At 36.9% G+C, this 26,996-nt stretch overlaps 1 long non-coding RNA gene across 10 annotated transcripts in view; it reads right to left on the bottom strand.

Moving 5' to 3' along the window:
• Window positions 1-11,859: 11,859 nt before the first annotated feature.
• The window catches only part of LOC135293863 (uncharacterized), a 46,268-nt gene continuing 31,131 nt past the window's right edge, over window positions 11,860-26,996 (bottom strand). For all 10 annotated transcript variants that reach the window (XR_010355965.1, XR_010355969.1, XR_010355963.1 and 7 more), the window contains 3 exons: window positions 24,605-24,682; window positions 23,531-23,672; window positions 11,860-13,339 (listed from right to left, as the gene is read on the bottom strand). This is a non-coding gene — a long non-coding RNA (uncharacterized LOC135293863). The remainder of the gene's footprint in view (window positions 13,340-23,530; window positions 23,673-24,604; window positions 24,683-26,996) is intronic.

Here is a 26,996-nt window from a genome sequence, read left to right on the forward strand (position 1 = left end):
CAATGATTTTTAGGGAAATTAAACTTTGAGTTGATCTTAACTTTATTAACATTTAACATTTAATATTAGCATTTAATTAAGCTTTCTTTGTTTTAAGCTGTTTTGAAAGAAAGGAGGGAATTAAGTCAGTCCACTGTTTTTAACTTGCAAATAGCAATTAGATACCTCCTGTAGTTTAAGGAAAAACAGCTAGTATTTTGAGGACAGTGTGCCTTTGACTCAAGGAGCAATTGAAATTTTGCTGATAGTACCTCACAGGTAAATTCAGTACTTGGAAGCCAGAGCTGTCTTGAAAATGTGAAACTAGGTAACATTTGTCATGGTATGTCTTATTCTAGTTCAATTTGTTGTATTTAGTGTCATACATCACCATAGATGATTTTGAGCTAAAAATTAATGCATAATAATTTGAAATTATTTGGGAAAGGATTTTACAGTAAAAACATGTTTTCTTTTGTCAAACAATGTTAGACAATATGAAAATTTGAAGTACATTAATGATGAAAACCCAGTATTGTATTTCCTGCCTCTCAGGCATTCACTGGTTTTCCAGGTAGAGCAGAGCCTTAGGCCACCTTAAAGGAATATTTGCTTCAGGCATTTCTCACATTATTGTCTTCTTTTTGACAGTGAACCGTATGTCACCGTATGAAGCCTGAATGTCATGAAAATAATAAACATTGTAACAATTTTCAATTTTTATATCCTTTCTTTTGCATTTTAAAGGCATCACTGAATATATTATAGGTTGTGAACTGAAAAGCAATGACTAAAGCAGATAGAGGCAAAACCAAAATATAAAGTCCAGTTTTTCACCTGAACTTTTCTGGAATGAAACACTCAACCAATCTTGAATGAAAGCATTAACAGATTTTCTGCTTTAAAAACCATACAAAGATAAAATTAATAGCAAAACTATTCCTTGAGAATGCTCAGACAGGCAGGAAAATTTACTAATCCTAAAAATATTTACTGGAAGACATATGTTTATATATACAAAGCAATGACAAAACAAATTATAAAAAATTGTATAACCTGGTCATTTTGAGTTAGAATTAAAAGTTGATTGCTGATTATTTACCAGAGAGAAAAGCAAAATCAGTATTACATATGAATCAGATAATGTGTGCTGGATTATTTTACTCTGTTATTTTTAAAAAGGAAGGAAAAAGACTTCAAATATGAGAAAGGAGGAACATCCTTTACATTTTCAGTCAACCTGAATGTAAATGACCTGCTTTGCTGGATGCTATGACATGGTAAATCTCTCTGATTTTTTTAAATTAAGCATAATTTCAAATACAATGCAGCATTTTGAATATAATTACAAAACTGGGTAATTTAGGTTTGAAAAAATATAATAATCTTAAAACACAAGATTTGGTATTGTGCCGTCAAGGGAACTCAAAAACTACTGGCTTTAAAGAAAACATAAATATAGATGTATCTAACTAAAAAATTAATCTGTTGGGTTAGTAAGGGAATATCTGGTTTTTTAGAATTATTTAACATATTGGATTTTAGGAAAATAAATTAGGAAGACAAAGAGGGATTTTTTTATTTGTTATTTTCTAAATTTAAAGATATGCTAAGACAGAAAAATAATGCAAACGCACAAATTAAAAAGAATTACTTATTACAATAGGGAGAAAAATCCTGAATTATATTGTATCTTTATTTGAAGCACTGGTATTCAATCTAAAGATAAAATGTGAAGAACATAAAAACTAAAAGAGGTTAAGAGAGGACAGTTTGCTGGACATTTGACTATGAATCTGCAGTCAGGCCTACACCACACAAACAGCAATGTTCCTCATAAAACTAATAATGATAAATTCTTTTGCATACAGCATTTTGTTACCATACAGTGAAAATCCACAGCTAAAAATACTGCTGAGGATCCTATGACTGTTGCAAACAGAATAATAGTGATAAATCAAAAGATACCAATAAATGAATTGAAAAATGGTCATGAATTTCTGCAGAGATGTAATTGAGTGTAGGCGGGAAGGAGACATGAATAGCCCAATATTTATAATTAATTAAGGTTACTGATTAATACTTCTTCTGTGATTTCATGAAAGTCTAAAACCAATTTTTGTTCTAAGAAGACATGATTATCATATCAAACAACTTGATGGAGAAGAGGCTAGTCATTGTATCGACACTGGATAGATGGTGGAAGAAGAGAAACTTCCAGAAATGAAAGACACTTAATTAGTGTCTTAATTATAAGACATATTTCTGAAAATAATGATATTTAAAAAAAAAAGATGGTGCTGAAATATTTTATGACTGGAGGTGTCTTTGAAGTGGTAAAGAAAACTGCAGCATATATTTGGAAATTCTCTATGCAGACTGCTCAAAATTCCAATAACAAGAGGTAAGAAAGAGAAATGGAATATTATTAGGAAGATGAAATGAATGAATGATTAGATTATTATCATACAAATGGTTAGGTATCTCTATAATACTTGTAGGTACTTCTAAAAACTCAATACCTCATATCCAATCAGTATTTCAAATATTAATCAGAGGAAGGACCTGTAACTGATTCTCTTTCACTCAAGAAGACTCATTACAGAGCTTGATTGTAATATTAGAACTGCCACTGAGATGTACCAGACTAAAATCTGAAGTGTCTTGTCTGCTAGAACAAGAAATCAAAGCTTGTGATTTCATTAATACATGTTATTAATTTTTTGTTCTAATTACAAGTGGTTTTGCACTAGAAATATAAACATAGAGGGGAATATTTTAATGTTAGAAGTAGATTTTGTAAAAATATGCTCCCTCTCAAATGATTTAAACATTTTAAATATTTTTACAAATATTTAAAGTAATTAATTCTTTGCTATGAGGTCAACTTATTATTTTGGAAGCTTAGTAAAAGAAACTAAGGATTGCTGGCTCGAAAAATTTTGGGTGCATTTGTGGGAGAAAGGGCAGGTCAGGCCATGCCCTGGTGAGGCGATGCTCTGTCCTGCACACCCCACCTCTCCAGGTCTGTACCCCATCTCTGCAGTGGCCACCAATCCCTGGCACACCAGAGGTGCTCCACACCTGTCCCTGGAGCCCCTATCCCAGCTCCTGATTGGCCAAATGACCAAAGTCCTCCCTGGGGGCAGGGCCCAGGAAAGCCAAAGGGTACTTAAGCCAAAGCATGAAGTAAGCACATCTTGATTCCATCTCTTCATGGAATTTCTGTCAGTAAAACACCGCTAGAACCAGGAGTTGTAACTATACTTGTTTTTTTGCCATTTCTTTTCTCTCTTTCTTCTTCTAATTCCCTCTTCTCAGAGTTTTGAGTAACATAAAATCGGACAGGCTTGATGTTTGCTAAGTCGAATATGCCAGATTAAGGATTTGTGAAATTCTTTACATTCACTGAATGCTGCTCTAAACTTTTGCCAAGGTTCTCTTATGTTCTGAAGTTGCCAGTAAAGTTATTTCTTGTTTTGACCTTTTGAGAATATCTTGTCTGTATTTCTCCAGTGCATCTAACTCAGAGTATATAAAAAACCATAAGCCTTTTTAAGAGGCTTGTCAAGGGAGGTTTTGGGGCCTTACAGCCATTCTTGGCAGAAGACCAGAAGAATGGTGTGGGTTTATGTTATATTTTATGTGTATTTTGTTCAATGTTTTATACAATATAAGGATTATATAAGGATTCCTAAAAATACATAGGATTCCACTCTCTTTGTCAAATGCCATAATAGCAAGGGCACAGATAATTTTCTTTCTACCTTCTTTCATCCCAGCTTCAACTCCTTTTTAGAATAATGTCTCATTTGAATTGGAAGACTAGACAAGTGCTTACATAAAAATTTCTCTTTGCTATAACCTGGCTGCTGGCACACAGGTTAGGGCTGGGATGGAATTAGCTTCCCCCACAGCAATGCTTATAGTGCTGTGCTGTGTAGCCAGGATGGTACTGATATCACACCTCTGTTTCAGAGGAGTGAGAGCAGTGTATGAGTGAGTGTGAGTGTACGAGCAGTGCTCATACAGCATCAAGGTTATCTGTCTTGTCACTCCCCACCCCTGCTTCAAAGGTGAGCAAGAGCTTGGGAGGAGACATAGCCAGGATTACTGACCCAAACAGACCAAAAGGTTATTCCATATCATGTGATGTTGTTTTCTGAAACAAATCTAAGTGAAGTAAAAAGAGAAGGAGGGAGGTATTTGTAGTTAAGGTGTTAATTTTCAAAAGCAACTGCTACACATCCTGAGGCTCTACTTCCCAGGAAGTGACTGGACATCAACTGCTGCTGGCAAGTAGAGAATACATATTTTTGTTTTCCTTTGCTTCTATGTGTGTCCCTTGCCTTTCTTCATTAAACTGACTTTATTTTGATGCACAATTTTTTATTTTCCTTTTTGTTTTTCTTTTTATTTGTTTTCCTCCTGTCCTGCAGAAGAGAGAAGTCATAAAGTGGATTTATGGACACCTGGTAGGTGGTAATCCAAGAGGAGCCCACCACAGTTCTTTTTGGTGGCTGAGGTAGGGCACTTGAATATTTGAGAGGAGGACAGTGATTGAGAATGGTAACAGGTACAGTATGGATCAACCATTGTGAATGACAAAATAACTGTTTTTTTCTGTGCTTGTGTGTGATTATGATGAAGAGACAAGGGGTAAAATGAGTGCAACTAGTCACTCTTTGTTGGTGTTATGATGTTGTTTTGACTTAGGTGTAGGAAACTATTTTTGCTAAATATATATAATAGCCATGGCAAGGTTTTTGGTAGTGCGGAGGCTACGAGTGGCTTTTGTGAAAAAACATAAGAAGTGTTCCCATGTCGGGGTAAGTTCCATCTGGCTCCAAGACAGCACCACTTCTGGCAAAAGATGAGTCCATCAATAGTGCTGCAATTGTGCTGGGATAGTGTTTAGAAAGGGTAAAAAAACAAGGGAGAGCAGTGATAAAATTTGAGAGAACTAGTTCTGCCAACACCAAGGTCAGGGAGGAAGTTTGAGAAGAGATGCTACAAGAGTCAGAGCAGATATTCCCCTGCAGCTCACGGAGCAGCCCATGAGGCAGGCTGTTCACCTGCCACCCATGGAGGTCCATGGTGGAGCAGAAACCCATCTGCAGCCCATGGACGATCACCCACTGGAGCAGATGTGTGTGCCCAAAGGCCACGGTGATCCCATGGAGATCTCACACCAGAACAGGTTTTCATACAGGACCTGGGAGCCCAGTGAGGACTCACACTGGAATAGTCTATTCCTGAAGGGCTATACTCCATGGAAAGAGCCCATGTTGGCGTGCTTCATGAAGAATGACATCCTGTGGGAAGGATTTATGTTGGCAAAGTTTGTGGAGAACTGTCTCCCATGGGTGGGATGCCATTCTGGAGCAGGGAAAGGATGTGAAGAGGAAGAAGCAACACAAAAAAAAGTGTGATGTGATCATAGCCTCCATTCCCAGTCCTTGCCAAAGTGCTCAGAGAGGAGGTAGATGAGTCAGGAATGAAGATGATACTGGTAAGACGGGGGTGGAGGGAATTTGGATTTTGTTTATATTTTTCACTGTCTAAAATAAAATCGTTCTGATTCTATCTTAGCTACTTTACCCCACAGGTTCATGTACATATATATATATATATATATATATATATATGTGTGTGTGTGTGTGTGTGTGTGTGTGTGTGTGTGTGTATATATATACTTAGATGAGTTGTCATTAGACAAAGAATGACTGTGCATATGACAGCACACTTTGCAAAGAAGAATAAAGGTGTAAGAATACACGAGAAATATACCTCATGGTTTGTGATTTCACGCGCTGATCCAAATCTTCACCTTTAAATTGGTTCATAAAAGACTATGTGGAAATCTTTGGACTTCTCTGACTCACTCTTCAGATATACCTGCCTGAATCACACCAATGGTTCATGACCAACTGAAAGGCCAAACTGCATGACAACTCAATCTACTTTTCACAGTTATTTTAACATGTTAGCAAGTATATTATTCTAACTTTAGTAGATGGATGAGAAAAAAAAATTCTTCAGCTTTCTACAGAAAAAGTAACAAGAATACATATGTGTTACAATAATGCATTGAAGTTTTTTTTTATGGAGTATACTTCTGTACTGTAAGAGTAAAAATTATGTGAAGGAATTAGAAACAAATAGATGTTAAAAACAAGTATCACAACTAATATGTCAGTGAGAAACAGAAGAGGATTTCAGGCTGCAACTGCGGAAACTAATTGTGGGATACAGGATGCAACTGATGGAGTCCATTGTGGGGATTGAATTGTAAGGTTTAAATTCTGTGTCATGGCAGAGGCTTGCAGCAGGCCCATAGTGTTCAGCTCAGGAGAGCCATAGGGGCCACTATTCCCATAAAAATAATTTCTAGGTCATAACTACTGTGCAGAAACAATATCTGAATATTCAGTTTAAATTCTATTGTAGCAATTCTGTTACAAGACTAAGTATATTAGCCTGGTGGCATACATTTTGTGTAGCACCATTTTGAATGTTAGTTGAATTTTGGATTTGTATGGCCAGGTTTGTTTTGGTACTGAGAAGGCTGCAGGGTGACTTCTGTGAGAAGCTTGACAGAAGGATCTGGAATGGACATACCACTGCCCAAGGCTGGGCCCACCAGAAACGGTGGCAACACTTCCGTAACAACATATTTAAGAAGGAAAAAAAAATAAAAAAAAAAGTCGTGCAGTTGTAATTGCATCCAGAGAAGAGTGGAGTGAAAATGTGTGAGAGGAAGAGCCCTCCTGACACTAAAGTCAGTGGAGAAGGAGAGGGAAGTGGTGCTACATGTGCCCCTGCAGCCCATGAAGATTCATGAGGAAGCAGAAATCCCCCTGTAGCCCTTGGTGGAGACCCATGCCAGAGCAGATGGATTCCTGAAAGTGGAATATGAACCTGGGGGATGTTGAGAAGGTTCCTGGCAGGGACCTGCAGACCTATGGAGACCTGCAGACCCAGGGACCTTCTCTATGGAGAAGAACTGCAGAAGGTTTCCTGGTAGGACTTGTGATCAAATAAGGGACCCACACTGGGGCAGCCTGTCCTTGAAGGACTGCATCTCTGGGAGAGTGACCACATTGCAGAAGTTTGTGAAGAACTCTTGCCTATGGGATGGACTAAAGTTGAAGAAGCCCATGGAGGACTCTCTCTACTGGGATGGACCCCATGCTAGAGGAGAAGCACTCTTCTCCATGGGACTCTTCTCGTTGTGATGAGCCACCCATAGCTCCCATTTCCCACCTCCCTGGGGTGCCACTGGGGGAGGAGGTAAAGGAGAAGGAGAGAGGGGTGAGGGGAAGGTGTTTCTAAGATTTATTTTACTTCTCATTATCCTCCTTCGATTTTGTTAGCAATAAATTCTATTAATATCCTCAATTCAAATCTGTTTTGCCTGTGATGGTTTTTGGTGAGTGATCTCTCATGGATCTTATCTCAACACATGAACCTTTTGTTACATTTTCCCTCCTCTGTCCAGTTACAAAGAGAAGTGATAGAGTGACTTCAGTAGGTAGCTGACGTCCACCCTTGGTCAACCCACTACACTAATCCGAAACATTTGGAAATGGATATGAAATCAAAAGTTCTTATGTGTTTGAGAACACAGAAATTCTGGCAGATGTGGAGTTGTTCACTACTTATCACAGTCCTAAGTGAATGTCACACACAATTAGCAGCACCTGTAATTTATATTATCTGCAATGTGATATTGCACTTCACTGTAAGTTCTTCATTGTGGTCTGTGATTTTGTTGCTAATGTTGCCTTTTGTGTTTTGTTCAATAGTTGGGGTAAGGCTCTATCTCTAAAAGAACATTGTAATCTTGAAACAGATACAGAAAACCCCAAAAAAACAAATTAATAAACAAAACTCAAAAAAGTTGCTTGCTTCACCTTGTCTTATTCCCCGATTGACTTGAATTTCAATGAACTCATCACATCTCAGAGTGGACAAGCAGCACAACTGCTGCAGCAAAGTGGAATGCTACAAACATATCAGTAGGGTGGCATAGATTTACAAAGGTAAGGATTTAGCTCATTTTTCTGTCACTGCAAGATTGGAACAGTCATTAACTTAATGGAAGCTCCTGCATTCTTCAGAAATATTTGGAGGCACCTCATCATGGAGTGCTACTGTTCAGCATTTTGTCAATCCATGATGCTTTACAATGTATCAGTCCTAGTATGTCTAGCTGTTGTGCTTTAGTGTGCATTGTCACTAGAAAGATTGTTTGAGAATGAAGAATCTTTGTCAACATGTGTTCCATCACCATCAAAAATGAAGTGTACTATTTTTGTTTCTAAAAAAGAATCAAGGAGTTCTCATCTTGTATTTTCATCCTTGTTTCTTTTGTCTACTTACTACCACTGAGGCAGACAAAAACAGCTACAGAGAGCAGAGCATAGAAGGGAAAAGATAGGAAAGAAGGAGTCACAAAGGCAGTTAATACTTGAAAAAACTTAGTTATCTTAAAAGATAGGCACACTGAACTTAAAAAAAAAAAAAAACAAAAAAAAAACAAAAAAAAAAAAAAACAAAAAACCCCACAAAAACTTTTATCATTAAAACTTTACTTTTAGAATTAAAATTAGGATTCACATTTTCCTAGTCTGTGATGGTTTTAGCTTATAGCTTCTGAGTCATAGAATCATGGACTTGGTCATCCACCTGAGTGCCTTCCAACTCAGTGTATTCTAACTCCTGACCCTGTGACAGACAACCCTAGTGTCACACTATGACACCATATGCCTGTCTTGTCCAAGCGCTTTTTTAACTCAGACAGGCTGGTGCTGTGACCACTTCCTTGGGAAGCTTGTTGCAGTGCTTAACCACCTTCTGGGTGAAAAATCTTTTTCTGATACCCATCCTAAACCTCCCCTGACTCAGCTTCATACCATTTTTGAGTCCTGTCACTCATCACCAGGAGAAGAGATGTATACCTGACCTTCCTCTTCCCCTCATGACGAAGATGTAGACTGTGGTGAGGTCTCTCCTCAGTCTCCTCCAGGCTGAACAGACCAAGTGACCTCAGCTGCTCCTCATAAGTCAGCCCCTCCAGACCCTTCACCTTCCTTGTGGCCAGCCTTTGAGTGCTGTCTAATAGTTTATTGTCTTTCTCATATTGTGGTGCTTAAAACTGCACACAATATTCAAAGTGAGTTTGCCCCAGCACAGAGCAGAGTGGGATAATCACCTCCTTTGCCCAGCAGGTGATGCTGTGCTTAATGTACCCTACTCTCTAGGCTTTTGAAAGCAGAGAGGAAAATAAAGCAGGACAAAATGCAACTCATGTAAAGACTATTGCCTTTCCCCCTTTATTTCTTTGCATACCATTTCAGAAGTAAAAGGGAGGCAGGGAGCAGATGTATTTAAATTTTACCTGCAAAGACAGATATTTCAGCACTTAGTATTCTAGCATCTGAAAATAATGCACATATGACAAGAGGACCAGCAAAGAAAAGACAAGGATGTCTAAACTAGAATGTTCATGAAAATACATAATGAATAAGAGTATAATTGCTTTGTTTCTATGAAAACAAATATCTCGGACTTATGGCATTTTCTCCCTCTTGCCCTGCACTTCTGGCATCTAGAGGGTGCCATTAACATCAGGTTATTAAAAGAAGAGCTGTAAGAAGTCTTGGCGAAAGGAAAAAAATGAGTTGTTGAGGGAGACAAAAGAAGCAGAGATAACACAAAGTGAAACAGAATATTGTAGTTTGTCACAGCATATGTTGCTGTTGAGAGGACCACGATACACAGAGTATCACCATAAAATTTCAGCAAGCTTCAACACATACAAAGTAACAACAAACCACTTCAAAAGTCTTCAACCATTGGCCCTTCTTCTTCTTAAGCCCAACCTTTCATACCCCTGATCATTCATGCATTACACCTGTGTGCCCTCCGGCCCTTTTGGTGATAGGTCAGTGCACCTGGCTACTCCATGTCTCATTATCTTCAATATTGCTCACCTACTTTTCACAGCTGTAGCCCATTAGGGACAAGACTCAGCCTCAGCCCCATTCCCAATTACCACAAATTTGTACCTACAGTAGTGCTTGCAGCTAAAAGAACACTCTGTCACCACTGGCTGCTTCAAACTGCAGCTTCATTCTGACTTTCAAGATGCAGCAGACTTAAGGAGCTAGAGGAATTTGTGAGGACTGCATTCACGAAGTTATAGTGTAAGGTGAAAAGATGGTGAAACTGGAACAGGAACTGGGAAAGGAAAGGAATAATACAGAGGGAGCAAGTTCTGAGTCTCAAAATAACATGCTTTGTCATTACTTAGAGAGTCATACTGTATTCAAGTGAGAAAGAGGGAAAGAGGACTTTCCCTCTTGTTTATAACCAAGTGTAAAGAAGTGTAGCAGCAATCAATTTCTAGAAAGACTGTGACTAAGGTCCTGTCTTTACAGTAATAATTTAAAATCCTTATTAACAGGTCATAATTTCTGTTACAGAATACTTTCCTTTAAAAAGGAAAAGATATATATTTCCTGCCCACCCATTTGCCCACTCTCATCACCACCCCCTCCCCCCCAAGAAAAGATATTTTAATAGGAAACTAAGACTTGACATGTTCTAAACATGTATACTTGAAAAGGAGTTATTGCAGCAATCATTGGAGATTCTGGTTACTCAAAGTAGAAGCTGTCCCATTGTGTCTCCTGCATGGCTGAAAACAGTTGTCACTTGCAGAAGCAGGCCCATGAGTTCCAGAGTTAACAATGAGCTAAGGAGGGAGGGAGAGAGAGGATGATGTGGGAATATGGACAGTCAAACCATAATACTGCCCTACCATGAATCCCAGCAATGCTGTACTGTCATGAATAATACTCCATCTGAATCCAGGCTAAATGCAGGGGTTTGTCCCTGTCAGGCAAGAGAAAGGTACTGAGACAAAACATAGCCTAGGAAAGCAGAAAAACTTTATCTACTTGGACAAACTGTGTGTCCAGCATACTCATATTAAAGATAAGTTTTACATTTAAAATAAGTAGTCTGCAACTAAAATGAAAGTCTAGGAAGATTACAGAGAGGTTTGAAAACAGTGACTTGTGCCAAATGTGTCTTCGGATAAATAACTATTTTGATAATTTCTTTAAGTGGAGCATTTCAATGTCAGCGTGTTCCCTATCAAAATGGAATGGAACATTTTGATTGCTCAATTTGAAATTATTTTCTTCTGTGGAATGTCCTTCACATTATATAAAAGAGTGGAATTACATGTAATTGATCATCTTCTACTTAAATGCATTCTTTTTTATTAGCAATAATTACTTAACATACATCTGTGAAAGTCCAATAAAATTTTGGGTGCTTTTGAAATTTCACAGAGAAAAAAAAAAACCAAAACATGAACCCACTGAGTTTTATAAAAACAGAAAACTGTCTTCTGTTTGTTTCAAATGTACTAAAAAATACTGTCATAATAATTCAGAGCAATTATTTACAGCCCTTATATTTTCCAGTTTTCAAGGAACACCATGGAGTCTAGTTAGTTCTCCCAGCTTTTAGTCCGAGAGCAAGAAAGACCAGTTTCCAAGAGCTACCCAGAAAAATAAAAACAGTGAAATAAAAACACATCCTCAGGGAGCAAGAGTTCTGGCACAAAAACTATCCTGGGACAATCAACTGCATAAATGTAGCTAAGTATGTGCCATCTGTGAAGGAATTTGTCCAGTGAAATCAGCAGCAGTTCTCTTACAAAACACGCAATTGCTTCAGGATGTGATTCTATGCAGGTAAATTCAGGATATCGAAAGCTGTTGCCAGCCTGTTATCTTGAAATGTCTGAAATGGTGACTGCATTTTGTGTGGCAGGGTTTATTGCAGAAGCCATAACACAGAGAAGCTTCTCGATGTTTATTCCAGCGTTCAAGTGACTTGTTTACCCCTGAACAGATGGTCATTCAACCACAGCATACATCAGCTGACACCTTTATTGCCCTAATAAGGATTGGGAAGAATCACTAACAGGTTTCTATCTTGTTAGCACAGTGGGATGTGCAGGCTACAGCATCTAAGTGCCAGAGGTATCAAAGTAGATGGATCCACCAGGAGTGCGGCAAACTGATCTGCCTTGTTGTGTTGTCAGAGCCCTGGTCTTCTTTGGTACTGGATAAAAAAGGTTTTTGTTTCTCTCCTAACAGGTTTACTGATCTGCAGCATTTCTTAATTTTTCTTTGCTTTTACAGGGTTATATAATATATGTAGCTCAACCAGGGGCCATAAAAGTTGTGGGAAAGAGTATTTACTGCTTGAATAGTATTTGTTCTTTGAATTACACTGAAAACAAGGATGGTGAGGCTTGTGGAATGGACATAGGTGTCATTCCAATGGGAACTGCTGGGCCCTTGGGAGAAGGGAACAATACTTTGTGTCACAGTGTGGGAGTGTACCATGAGGTTATAGGCTGTAGCTGTAGTTGGGGGGCAAGGGAGAAAGATGCACCCCTAGAATCAAGAGCAAGACCTCAGGCTGAGGGGTCTGTACCTGCTGTGTGCTCCTGGTGCACACAACACCAGAAGGAAGGTCGGGGTTTATAACAGAGCCCTTTACACTCTGCCATTTGTAGCTCCATCTACATGCTGAGTTTCTTGGATCCAGAGCACAATTTGGGGCATCATGTTCAGCTTTTCAGAATGCATTAAATGTTGCAGTGCTTAGAACTGCTACAGCTGGCCCAAAGAAACAAAATGCTAGAATATCTGTGTGGGGATGCTTGGTCACCATTTTCACTTGTTTTGCTTAGAAAATTTACCTTCTATTGGTTTTCATTACCTGCTTGTGCAAAAGTAGACCTTTTCCAGTAGCAACGGCTGATGCACAGCAGATTTCCAAAACAAATAAAATTATTTGGCTTCATATATTTAATAGTCTTTCCCTCTTAAATACACAAAGATAAAAGATTTTAGAAGAAAATGCAAGCAAATTTATCCATCTTGTCTCTACAAAAGATCTGACCAGAGCTACATACGCACTGCTTGCATCATGCTTGCCTTCTTTCCAAAGACATCCAGCAATTCCCATCACCATTTTTGCTTACTGCATTTCTAGCATCCATGTTTGTAGAAATGATGTGGCAAATATAAAGCAATATGTAAGTTCTGGCAATGTATATGTCTGAAACTCTCTAAATATTTATTTTTATATTATTCACTGTAATTAAGTCCATTCAAAAGTAATTGGGTCAGACAAATGCTTTATGCTGTAGTTTACTGCTCAGCAGGTACAGTACAGCCTGTGGTGCTGTTTGCTTTCTTCTGTCATCTGGAAAATGTCTCAGCTCTGAAGGTACACCATTGAAGATATCTTCTGTCTGACACATCTGTCAAAATACAATTTGATTATTATTTTTATTTACTTATTATTTACTCTTATTAAACCACTAATCAAAATATTAGGAAAACAAATTATGGCAACTTTGAAAGTAGGATTTCCCTCACAGGTAAAATCTGCCCCAGAGGAATTCCAAGCACTGAAACTGTGTAAGATTGCTGTATACATCAAAGGGGAGAATTAAGTGCTTTTAATAATAAAACTGTATTTCAGAAATAGTTATATAACTTATAAATAAGGAACACCATCATTATCACCAGCAGTGACAACACAGTAGATTCTCCTAAAAAGATAAGAATTTATCAAATCCATATAACTTGAACTTCAATCAAAAGTACTGTCCTTCAATCCCACATTGCTGCTGCCACAGGGATGGTCTGGAGCCGGTGCAGTAAGGCACAGACAGCAGCACACTTCAATTTGTGCACCAGTTTAGGGGATGCTAATCTGATGCTGACATCTCCTTGAATTTTGATGGCACTCTTTAAGTGACATGATCCTAGGAAGCTTTCTGCATGTGTAAGATACTGAAAAGGCAGAGCATTCTACAATTTAATAATGACAATGATATTTTCTAATTATTATTGCCGAAAAGAATCAGAAATGGAATGAAAGATTTCAGTTCCAATATATTGTGCTACATCTTCATGACTGCCCCTTCTTAAAAAGAAAAATTTTGTATTTTCATCCATTTATTTGATTTTACTGAAGTACATCCCATATTTATGAGTTGAAAACAGCTAGGCTTTTATTCCTTCAACTGCTAGTAAAATCACACTTCTGGGATTACTGACCTCAGTACTTGATTTTCCATAAAAATACAGAGGTTTTTTATTTTTGCAGTGTTACTCAAAAGAGAAAATCTCTTCTCCAAGCCCTGTTAGCCCTATATGCATAAAATTCTTCTGCATGCATATAGACATGGACATTTTTAGGATGTGTTTCTTACTTTTCATTAATATGATTTCTTGAAAAAATGTATATTTTACACAAAGAGAATCCTCAGATAAAAATATATTTATGTAGTTATTCCCATCAAAGCAACATGCCCACTGTTATGAAATACATTGTCTTTGCAGAATACGTGCATAGGGCTGACATGCAGTACACAGTTTCTATAGGAGATCTGTATCTTTATGAAAAATGAGTTTTAGGACATCTGAGATGAGCTGAGAAACTGTGTTTAGATGACTGAATCAGATCCCTAGGTGGTTTGTTAAGTGACTTCAATGTTACTGATAATATTTGGATTTCCAGGTCACAAGTTATTTTCTAAACACCACCAAGCAATTAACAGCTGACAGAAATTTATTCAAGTGTACAGTAACAGTCAAACCTCCAAAAATCTTCACAAGATTGAGGACACTGCATGGGCCTTATGGGAGGTCTGGGCAAGGGAGAGGACAAAGATAACAGAACCAGTCTTTTCTTTCTACCAGTTGCCAATTTGATAAATATCTCTTGGAGCTGGTGTTAGGTGTCAGGCAAAGCATCTGAAGTGGGTGGAAAGTAATACATCATATAAATAAAAATGAAACTCTCAGCGTCTGACAAAAAATGCCTGCAGTGCAATACTTTCAGTCATAACTGATTCTCTTAGTAGAGAAAGGAAACATACTGAAAGACTTTTAGCCCTTCACCTTGCCACAGAAAATAAAAATGGCTTCATTCATGATAGAAAAACACTGGCATATGAAATATAAATTTTCTCTCAAAAAAAGTATAATTTTTGATGCAAAAGAAAGGCAGAAAGCAGCTGTAGGATTGTTTAGTATTCCAAACTGACTTGCCCACTTCAGAATGTCTGTTCTAAGTGAATATTTAGTAGTGCAGCTGGCATTGTTACTGATTGAAGAACTCCACTTATCACATTGAGCATCTTACTATCCTGGAAAAATCTCACAGCTTCCTACTCAATTTATCCATCATCTGAGCTCAAATTTCTTATTTGTTTACTTTTTTTTTCCTCTTTTGGTTTTTTTTTTTCTTTTGTTTTCCTTCCCACCCTTGATATCCTCCAATCCTGTTGCCTTCCCCCCTCTAATTTTCTTCTCCCTCTACTTTAACTTCTCCCTCCTTGACCTTCTCATCCTTCCCTTTTCTCTTCCTTCCCTTTAATTTTTAACAGGTCTGAATATTTACCTTTCAAATAACAAAATAAGAAAAAAAAAACAGCTATGGAAAACAGACAATTAAATTATAACCATTAATTTGTAAAAAATGTTCTAATAAGAGAAGCCACGTGCAATGGTTTAGGGGCTAAGATGTAATTATTGTGTGCAAAAAAACCTCAACAATAGATCAAACTCTGAGGTAGTAGCTACTGCAACATGGACTTCAACAAAATGTGGTAATTTTTATGCATTTGAAAATAAGGTATTTTGTCTAGCACTAAGGTGCTGATGGTGATGGAAGCAGGAGAACAGGATATATAAATCTAGAAGAGGTAGCAAAGTCTGAATTTTCAGAATATTAAATAACTTGCTCCAAAAGGTTACGTTCCAAAGGGCATTAAGAGAAAAATATTTGTTATATCTGTATCAGAATGTTTTTTGTCATGCTCAGTTAGTTGTGCATCATACTCTACTTGTTCTGCTGTGTTTACATGCCCAAGAGTTGCAGAATGCTGTTCTCTTTTTAGCCCAAATCATGCTGAAAATATAATTTTTATTTACATTCATAAAAATAAGCAACTAAATGAAACTATCAGGAGCAGCCCTATCAGCTGATACATGTCCTGTAAAGGTAAAATATGTGTACAGTACAGCATCCTGCACTTTAACCCTTTAATTTCAGATAGAGATGATCTCAATTTAAATAGTTTTTGTACGTCAATATTCCTGTCTCTTCACCAGATTCAGTAATAAGTCTTATATTATTAGAAATGGCATGTATTGATTCCTTCATGAAGCAGAGACTCACATTTAACAATTATCTCCATAGTAAACACACATGACACATTCTAGGAATAGAAAAAAAAAAAGTAAAATTGTCATGCTGATTCCCTTTTCCTTAATTTTTGTCCTTTTCTTTTTGTTAAACAGGGTATGCTTATTTAGCTGTATGCTCACCTCTCTTGCTTTATTTTGGAAGTCTCCATATCATGCTATGCCTTAAGCCATTTTTCTTTTCACTTAATTGTGGAAATAATCAAAGGGCCAAAAATGCAGCATGTTGCTAAGCTCTTATTGCTGCTGCAGATAATCGAGAGACAACCCAAAGACAAGTATTTGGCAACTCAGCAAAAATACCTCCTTTTTGCATGTTAATATATTATTTCTGTACAGTACATTTTACTTCAATATTATTATTTCATAAGTTGTAATAATACATTAAACGGGTAAATATGGAAAGAAAAATGCAGCTTTAATGTATCCAAACCCCATTTGTAAACATTAGCTAGGATATTGTATTTGAATGTCAAACAAGCAAACATTACTTTTAAAAATGAGGGGTAGCAAAAGCTTTATCTTCCCCAGAGAAATCAGGAAAAATGCTTCTGTGTCATCACCTGTACTTCAGATGCAATTGCTAAAAACCCAGATTCTTTACAAGGGACTTGAGGTACTTTCTGTGTCCAGCTTCTTGGACAGTATTACATTTTGTTCTGTATAATACTGCAGTAACAGGCACAATAAAGCTTTGATTTTAGGACTGTTTCTGGCAGCTACCTTTCAAATGCTCTTAATTATTATTAAACCTTCTCAATCTTGATGTAGAAAAGACACATTTATCAACAGTCTACTCATCTTTTCAAATAATAGTCTTCTTTTGTGAAGTGGAATCATGGAACATGAAAATCAAGATCAATTGCTGTTTTGGTATGAATTATTTTAAGTAGATCTTACTTTTCCTAACTCTGTGGGCTGTACTTTCATTTCTACAGGAACAATTTCATTTTAGTGGTAGCTGTTTAATCAATGCAAATTCCAAATTTAAAGGATGGTTAGAATCTACTAAATAATCAGAATGGAAATACAAAGAAAAATAAATGTGTAGCCTTCATGGATAGCTTTTCTCTTTGTTTACTTTTTCTGTTGCTTAATTTTGAAGGTGAGGGGGTGTATCTTTTCTGGATGCTTCACTATATGAATAATCTCCATTAGAGAATTAAATTTTGTACTGTGGTGTGAAAAATGGGACTTCCTTTCAGACAAAAGTAGAATATTGGTTACATCTTGTCTTTAAATTGCACAGCTATGTGCTTTTGAAAACAGAATTCTAATCTAAAATCAATTCATTATGTGAGCAGATCTGTGCTTTAATTGCTATAACAATACCAAATGCTGCACTTGCTTAGAGGCAGAATATTACGTGGATGAAAGTGTATTTTGCTTCAGGGTGAGACTGGAATATAAACAATTTAAACCCCTTATTTTCTTGTATTTCTGTTTTCTATGCTTATGTTTTGGTTTCCATTTCACCAGGTTTCTCTGTGTACTTTCCGCAGTCATCTTGAAAAATCAACAGTATAACAAAAGAGATAATTTTTTTGTCCACACTTAGGAGAAATATCCATTTCATTTTGTGAAGTTATTTCATGTAATAGTTTGAATCTAGAGAGTAGAATAATAAAACACAGATGATTGTGCTTTATTATTTACAAAGTTTTCTTTTCAATAGCTAATGAACTCAATAAATCAGAACCCTTCCCCATAATCTCAGAACCCAGACAGTATTGCTGCCACCGACAACACACTTGGGGAGAAAATATTTCCAGTTGTTCTCCTGAGTACTCAGCACCCACAGGCTGAGAGCTCCCTGGAGAATGATAGTAGCCTCATACTCCAGTATGACCCTGGCTCAGGATGCTCAGCAAAGGTGATCCTGAGGATGCTCAGTGAACAGAAATGGCTCAGAACAGGTAGGTGCTGGGTTGGCAGGATGGCTCCAGAGGACAAAGTGGCACTGGAGAAGATAACTCTGCCCACAAAAACCACTACCCTGTCCGTGTGCTCCGGCAGGGCAGTGACAGGGAGGTGCTGAAAGCTTCTGGAGCATGCTTTGATCTACATGGTAGAAGGCAAAGCTTCCCTGGGGACAGAAATCCAGAGTAGCCTGAGCACGCTGCAGCACAACTGTCCATCAGCAGCAGTGTGCACTGGGGGCAGGACAGAATACAGCTTTCAACCCACCAGTACACACCAGGGACTCTGAAATATGTGCTGCTCCAGCAACTGGAAATCTTGACCATTTAACCCATTGTGGGGGTGAGAAGTGAACTCAGCAGCATTTTCTTCTCTCAGAATATTTCTTTCCCTCCAGAGCAATAAAAGCAGGAGTAAGACATCCAGAAGGGGCTGGGGATGTGGAAGGAGTAGTATAAATTCAGCCCACATTCTTCCAGCAACCAGGCCATAATTCTGACTGGCTCATATATCTTCTTTTGTTTGTTGGTTTTTAGTCCCCAGCAGCTCTGTGGTGACAGTTCAATTCCACCAGCAAGATCAAGGGACACTCAGTGTCACTGCACAGCAACATGACTCACAGGAGCCTGACCATATTTTGGCTTGCTGCCTGTCCTCACCTGGTGCCTCAGTCTACATCTCTCAGTTGTATCTCACTGGCACAGCCTTCTCCTGCTGCATGCCATCATTCCCAGCTCGGAACATGGAGAGAACCCAAGGAGGACAGCTGGAACACAAGAGCCTGTACCAGGAGGTAACACGGGTGTGAATGATCCTCCTGTGTGTTGTCACGGGTGGGCACGGCCCTGTGAGAGCAGGCTGAGGGCAGGGAAGTAGGGAGAGGTACGGGCAGGATGAGAAGCATTAGAATAGGGTGCAGGTTTGCTGATTGGGCTGCTTCAGTGTGGGGTTTGGAGCAAAGAGAGGAAAAAAAGGCCAAACAAGGGATATGACACCCTGGAAGATGCCCAGAGATGCTGCCAATACTCTGTCCCTGGCAGTGTTCAGGTGAGGCTGGATGGAGCTTTGAGCTTCCTGGTCTGACGGAAGGTGTCCCTGCCCATGGAAGAGAGGTTGAAACTAGTGATCTTTAAGGTCCCTTCCAACCCAAACCATGATTCTGTGATTCTAAATAGGAATAAAGTAGCCTGTACTGAAATTCTGTCTGCTGTGGACAAATTGCTGTAGGTATTTATGGTAACTGACATCTGCATAAGTGTATATTTGAAGTCATGTACTGATGAAATGTAGCAGTACGGAACCTGGTTGACTTCAGATCCTTTTACTGGTGGTTGCCCATACTGAATAGAATGTGCTAAAATTGTAAACTAAAGCCGTCTGAGACATAGAAAAATTAACTTTTACTCTGTAACTTATTTTTCCAGAATAGTTTCTTTCATAATAGTATTTATCTTTAGAAAAAAAAAAAAATCCATGGGCAAATAGCAGTTTTCGATTAACTGACAGGTTAAAAATAACTTGTCTTCTGTTACATTAATACAGTGAAAACTGAAGAAAACAGTAGAACTGGAGATTTTATAATTTTAGAATATGAGTGAGTGTTTTAAAGATACAACTGCTTTATAGGAAAAAAATAAGTCACAGTTTTTCTCACTTAAAAGACTTGTAAAAATTTTTATAAATGAAGAAAACAAAAGGTCTATTGAAAACTCGTCTCTCCTAATTGCTAGGGGGAAAAATCAGTTTCTCATAATTTCTAGAATCTAACAGTACTCTTTTAGGCCTAGTTCTGTAACAGGCTTCTGTCAGAAACAGACAGCTGAGATAAGTGGACTGTAATTGGGGAAGATAGATAGGCACCTCCAAAGGCAATTACAACATCCTAAAACTGACCTCTAAATTTGATCTAAATTTGATGAGTCATTCTTAAAGTGCTTCCTTTGACCATAAATAAAAGCATGGGCAAATAACTTGGGTTTGGGAACCTGAGACATTTCAAATGAGAAAAATTAATAATGTCCTTAAACTGATATCATATGTGAAGCTTAGATTCTCAAAAAGAGAAAAATGAGTATAATCTTAAGTGAGACATTTAGCTAGTAAAATGCTTTTGTTTATGTAGCAGTTGGAGTAAGTTAACTATGACCTAAGAAATTTTTATCTGTTTGCTTTCTACTCAAAAATTGAAAGTATATAATCTAATTCTCCTAGGGGAAAAAAAAATTCTTACTTTGAGCAGAAAAAATTTATAGACTTCACACATACACAGACATTCAGATGTATATCTTAATTTCCAATGTTGGTTCCTCAATAGCCAGGGGAGGAAAGGATTTTGTTTGCACAAAAGTCAAGTCTTTGAATCTGCTGTGCTTGCTTTGTACAGATTATCACTGTAAACAGCCAGTAGAGAATATTCCCTATGCAAAATCCTGAGCTGGCTTACAGATACCATGATTCCTGCATTTCTTTCTGAATACACTTAAACCTCAAAGATAGTGGATTGAAATAGTGAGGAAAACTTATTTTAAATCCCCGTATTTTCAGATGCTACAGATTAATAACTTCAGCTGCCCGAGCAGAGCAGGATCAACAATATTGTTTCGTTTTAATTTAGATTAGGAATCTGCAACATCTGGAATCCTGATCTGATACCTAGATTTGGAAACCAGAGTAAGTATCTCTCATTCATCTTTCTGTCCCAGGTTTACTGTCCTGAAATTGTGAACTAAATAGAATTAAACAGATTAGGAAAGAAAATTTGTACTGGGCCAATATTATTATGCTGTGTTCTGTTCTGTTTGTTGAAATACTGGCATCTTCTTTATAATATTCTTCTGATATCTATTCTTCTGAAAGTACTTACCATTAAAACAACCAAAACAACTAAATTATAATGTTTGATTTCAAAGTGTTTTATGTAAATCTTCTCATTGTCCAAATGTTCATCTATTTTAACCTCATTTGCTTTAATTCAATTCCAAATCAAGATTATCCATTCCACTTAAACATTTACCAAAAGGTATGTGCTGATTCACTAGTATTCTGTTTGCTTCAGTACTTCTTGCTGGGGGAGGGGTATGTTGTTTTGGTTTGGTTTTATTTGCTGCTATTTCATTATTTTTATCTCAATGATCTTCATTCAGGTGAAAAATAGCAAAAAAAAAAAAAAGAATTCAAGAATAAATTTTTATCAATAATGCCAGTAGCCTCTTGCAAAAACGCTCCAAAAAGCAATTATTGAGGCAATTTTGATTTGCTAAGTCTATTGGCACAAAAGTTTCTTTTTGGTTATTGTTTTAGACTTTTTTTTTAAGAAAATTGTGCACTTGAAGTTATTATTAACCTTTCTACTATTAAGGTTCAATAGGGTTCCTAACCTACAGCCAAGTTCTGATATGAAAATATTTAACTGGATATGCTAATTACAGGAATGTATCCCTGTCCTGATTTCTTTTGAGATAGAGTTACTTTTCTTATGAGTAGCTGCGGCAGTGCTGTGTTCTGTATTTAGGATGACAATGTTGATAGCACACTGATATTATAGTTGTTGATAACAGTGGTCAAGAACTCATCAGCTTCTGAGTGTCCTGCCAGCAAGGAGTCTGGAAGGCACAGGAAACTGAGAGGAGACACAGCCACTACAGCTGACCCAAACTGGCCAAAGGGATATTCCATAACATATGGCATCATGCTCAACTGTGGAGAAAGCTGGCTGGGTATTGGCCATTGGGTGCTGAGGTGATGCAATATATATTGCTTGTTCTGTATTTTCAAATTCTGCTATTACTGTTATTGTTCTTATTATTATTAATAATAATAATAACATGTTTTTTACTGTTCCTGGTTTTGTTATTATTATTTTCCTTTCATTTTCTGTGTGATTAAACTGTCTTTATGTCAAGACTTGGACTTTAGGATTTTTTTCCCTGATACTTTTTCCCCATTCCTCTGTGAGTGGGGAGTGAGGGAGCAGCTGTGTGTTTAGCTGCCTGCTGGATTACTAGCTAGGGAAGGGTTAAGCAGTGGGGAAAAGTAGGCAGGAAATTAGTTGAAGTCTCACAGCTTTTTGGTCATATTTCAGGTGGTCTCTCAGGTGCTTGACAGAATGGAATATGTGCTTTTGTACTTCTTCTGTATACTGTATATGAAGGAAGACTTGCAGGAGCATGAGGAAAAATTCTCAAAAAGAAGCAAAATTAATATATGGAGTTTCAGATGGACAGACCTCATTTCAGAGGTTATCTCTTTTCTCCTGAAAAATTTATTAGACAGCATTAATGCCCTGATGCCCAGTGTTTCTTGTTGCTGGTTCTTTCTGCAACATTATGCTACTAGAAGTACTTATTTCATTCCATAAGCAGCTGCAGAGCCAAAAGGAAAAAAAAATAACCAAAAAAAACCCCAAACCAAACTAAAAAAAAAAACCTCCCCACAACAAAACAAAACAAAAAAACAAAACCAAGAAACAAAATCTCTCTATCTTGTATCTATCAGAAGAGCTAGCTAGTATCAAAATTCCTGCAGATAATCCCATTAGATCTATGTATACAGAAAGAATTAAATTACTTATTCTATGTTTTAATCTGATTTTTAGCCCTGTAGGCCTCACCCGCTGACCCTTTTCTTTTGAAACTGAAGGCACCATCGCTTCTCTAGCTGTAATTCATCTTCTCAGTGGGTAATCAGTTTTGCACTCACAAATGCATTTGATTACATTGAGGGGATACACTGAGTGTCAAGTCCTGCTTGAAAACCTGAATTTCCTTTATGACAAAGTCACTCACTTAGCTGATCAAGGGAAGCCAGTTGATCTAATTTATTTTGGATTTCAGTAAAGCTTTTGATAATGTCTCTCATAGTCTTTCTTATGGACAAAATGTCCAGCACACAGCTGAATAAGCACACCATATGATGGGTGAGCAACAGTCTCACGGGTCAGGCACAAAGGAATGCAGTAAATTGTTACATCAGGCTGGTGACCAGCCACTACCAGGGGTCCTGTAGGACTCCATTTTAGGGCTAGTTCTCTTCAATGTCCTCATAAATGGCTCAGATGCAGTACTTGAAGGCATGCAAATTAAGCTTGCTAATGACACTAAACTGGGAGGAGCTGTAGACTCCTTTGAAAGCGCTGAGGCCCTGCAGAGAGATCTTGAAAAATCAAATGGCTGGGCAGCCATGAACAATATGAAGTTTAACAAGAGCAAAGTCTGGTTTCTGGTTCTATGATCATGGTTATGAGCACTGTCCTCATCCATGCCAATGTGCCTGTATTGATATAGGAGAGAACTTGTTATTCTAGAGATAAATACCTTTTAAGCTATGTATATGTTCATATGCTGAGTCTCAGTTGGTCCACAAGTCCTAGAAATACTTTAGTAGAGTTCTTTTAAATGTTTGGTGCAGATGCCGGCAGAAAAAAAATTCTAGTTTCCTTATTAATAAATATCTCTCCTGTAAAATAAAATCAGAAAATAATATACTATCCAAAATCTGTCAGCTGTTTATCTACATAGTTTTCTAGTGCATTTTGAGTCATAAACTAAGAAAGTACCTATCCAGAATTTCTATGTGGGAAAACAGGGACAATATATAATATTTTTATATTAGGTCTATACCAGAAAGAATCTTTTTGCAGCCAAGAGCATCAGAACGCATAAATATTCTAATTAGAGATCTAAGTTTAGGATAGCTATCTTGACAGTACAGATGTGTGACTGAGTCATTTTAAGCTCTAAGTGTTCATTGCTGTTAAATCTATATACTCATTCCTACTTTCATAACTAATCAAGTTGACATTTCACGTTTGAGACATGCAGATTTGAAGTCTGTCTGCTGACTCCCTTAAAAGTGTAATAGTTGTGTGATTAAACATTTCAGGGGGATAAAAAATGTTCATGCTCCATGACATGTTATCAGAACTTAAATGAGTGACGCAGTACGAATGCGGAGTCAAAATGTGGGGGTTTTTTAACATCTGCATACAGAATTGAAATAAATAATAAAAATTAAAATGTTAAAATAAAGTTTCTTAAATAAGAAAATAAGTCAGATATAATAAAACACCAGAATAGTTTTGTTTCATTTCCAATGAACTAGCATATAATATAATAACAAAATAGAACAACACCTAGTTAAAGAGTTTGAGACCTTTTGTGTCAGATATAGTTTTGAATCTTGAAAATATTTAAATAATCTATTCATCCGGGACATCATTTTTTTTGCTCTTTTACATTTTAATTAAGAAAACAGAGGAGATTCTGACTACTGTAAGAGTTGTTCCATCTAAAAATTGCAGTACTAGATATTTTTCAAGTCAAAAGTGATCCTGTTAAAAATTCTATGTCTTGGACATGAGCAGAAAAATTTTAACATGACTGACTTACCTAAAAAATCTGATGAGAAGTTTTCTTGATTCATAGATAAGAAACAGCACATTGATGCTTTTCATTCTGGGTTTTATTCTGAAATGGAATTAAAGAAATTAGTCCCTTAACTTGGTAATGGCTCACTGAGATTTCTGGTCACCAAAGCACAGGTATAGTATCCAAATGCCGGTTCTGTTGCTATTAAAATCTACCTCCAAATGAATGATTCTGATTTTAAGGTTATAAATTGTATGTCTTTTCACAGGAGAATATGCAGGTACAGTAGGCATAAATTAATATAAATACTCCTCTTATTTTAAGAACTGTAAACACGTTTGAATTTTCAACAAATAATAAAAGTGTTACTATATAAAAGCTAAATTATTTTATATTAGAAAACTAACAAGGCCCCTCAGAAACCCCTGATTTGAATTTTGATAAATTGCAACTTTTGATTATGTTATGTTGTATCTATACTATATTAAATTTAGGTAAGGCCTTCCTTCTGCTTTCCTCCATTCACCTATTGTTCAAATCAGAGAGATGATGTGACTGGTGTATTTTTTTCAAATATCCTGTATATGCATCAAATAGAACATTTCAAATAACATACTAGGAATCTCCTTGCATTCAACCTGATTTATATCTAGGTGCCCCATGTACAAAACTGTGTTTGGCAATAGCTGAAACAGAAGATGGTGACATGGTAAAATATGTCTGAACAGCTGTATGAGCAGCCTGTAGCAATGTAATGCTGTGATGCCAGCTTCATTCAGACCTACAGATGTGTCAGCTGAACCTTTTGTCTCCTCTAAGGCTGCTGTATGTCCCTGTACAAATATCTGAACATAACCATAAAGTATTCTGTTGCAGTTAGTGCTAACATGCACTTGAAACATAATGGAAACATCACTATCCTCATTTTTGTATTTATTCATACTAGCCTGTTAGAAAACATCAAAATATCCCCAAGTAAGCTCTTCAGCAAGGAAGACAAAATCATCAATATCACATTACTCCTGGAATAGGAACCCTGTCATTAAAATTACCCTGCTGATTGAGAACTGGCAATACTGGCAGCTGGGTGTGACTCCTCCCAAAACTAAAACACTGAGACTCAAAAAGGAAATACAAAGGTGAGCATAACAACAAAAGAAGGGGAATTTACCAGGAAGTATGTATGAAACAGCTTTAATTGCTCATTATTCACATTTTCCATAATGGTATTACTTTATTTCTTTTGTTTTCTTTCTGTAAAAATAAAATCTGAATTTAAAATAATTTCTTGATTTGACAGATATGATTTTCATAGTTTGTAAATTGCCAACTTGTCTGGAGTTTTTTTGGTGGTTTTTTTTTTGGTTTTTTTTTTTGGTTTTTTTTGTTGTTTTTTTTTTTTTTTTTGTTTTGTTTTGTTTTTTTTTTGTGGTTTTTTTTTTTTTTTGTTTTTGGGTTTTTATAGAAATTGTTAGTGTTGCAAATACACATCATATATTACATGGTCTGGGACATGTTCTATCTGCTTGGTTCATCATCATACCCTGTGCTGTATAGGTAAATTAAGTCAACCAAGCTACATAGTCACTGATCTCATATAGGAATATGCACATAATGAATACAATCTTATATTCCATGGATTCTGCACCTATATTGGGACAAAAATCTCATTCCACAATATCCCCAGCTTTTGGAAGGAAGCAGTTCTGCAAACACAGTCCTTCCAGGTGATTCATATCATGTACTGTCAGTTTTTAAATATATTTCTCTAACATACAAAGGACAGTTCCTCATTCCTCCCACAACATTCTCTTTTGTGCTCCATTCAATCCATAGACTTATATGGTCTAAAACTGAACACCAAGTTATCAAAATAGTTAAGGAAATTAATTCTTATGATAGATTTAGTCTTCCTTGTATCATATAGAGCACTCATCTTTGTCTCATCTTTCCCTTTTACTAATGTCACCTAAGAACACCTTCATGTCATCCATTTCCACAAACAGATGTTGTAGCCTGTGAAATAGCCTGACAGAAAATACGCCAGGTGGCAATCATAAAAATAGCAGAACTGCCAAACAATGTAAAAAAATGAATAATTTTGAACTCTTCTTCTCTGGAGAGCTCTGTTAAATATGGGAATTAAATAGCAAAAGGGTAACATAAAGTGGTAATATCAGACTGGGTAAGAGTTGACTCTAGGACAAATTATGAACAGTATATGTGTTAAACTGTACACCTCCACTTGTACACACATACACCCACATTCCCACGCACTGACACTTATGAAAGTTACTGACATGTATTCCTAGATCATCTAAGATGTACTGTTTTTTTGTATATGCTAATGTGGGTAATGCATAAAGGTGCACTTTTAAAAATGTTGAAGTCTTTTAAATCATCATATTTTAAA

The sequence above is a fragment of the Passer domesticus genome, chromosome 2 (genome assembly GCF_036417665.1).
Source record: "Passer domesticus isolate bPasDom1 chromosome 2, bPasDom1.hap1, whole genome shotgun sequence".
Lineage (NCBI taxonomy): Eukaryota > Metazoa > Chordata > Aves > Passeriformes > Passeridae > Passer > Passer domesticus.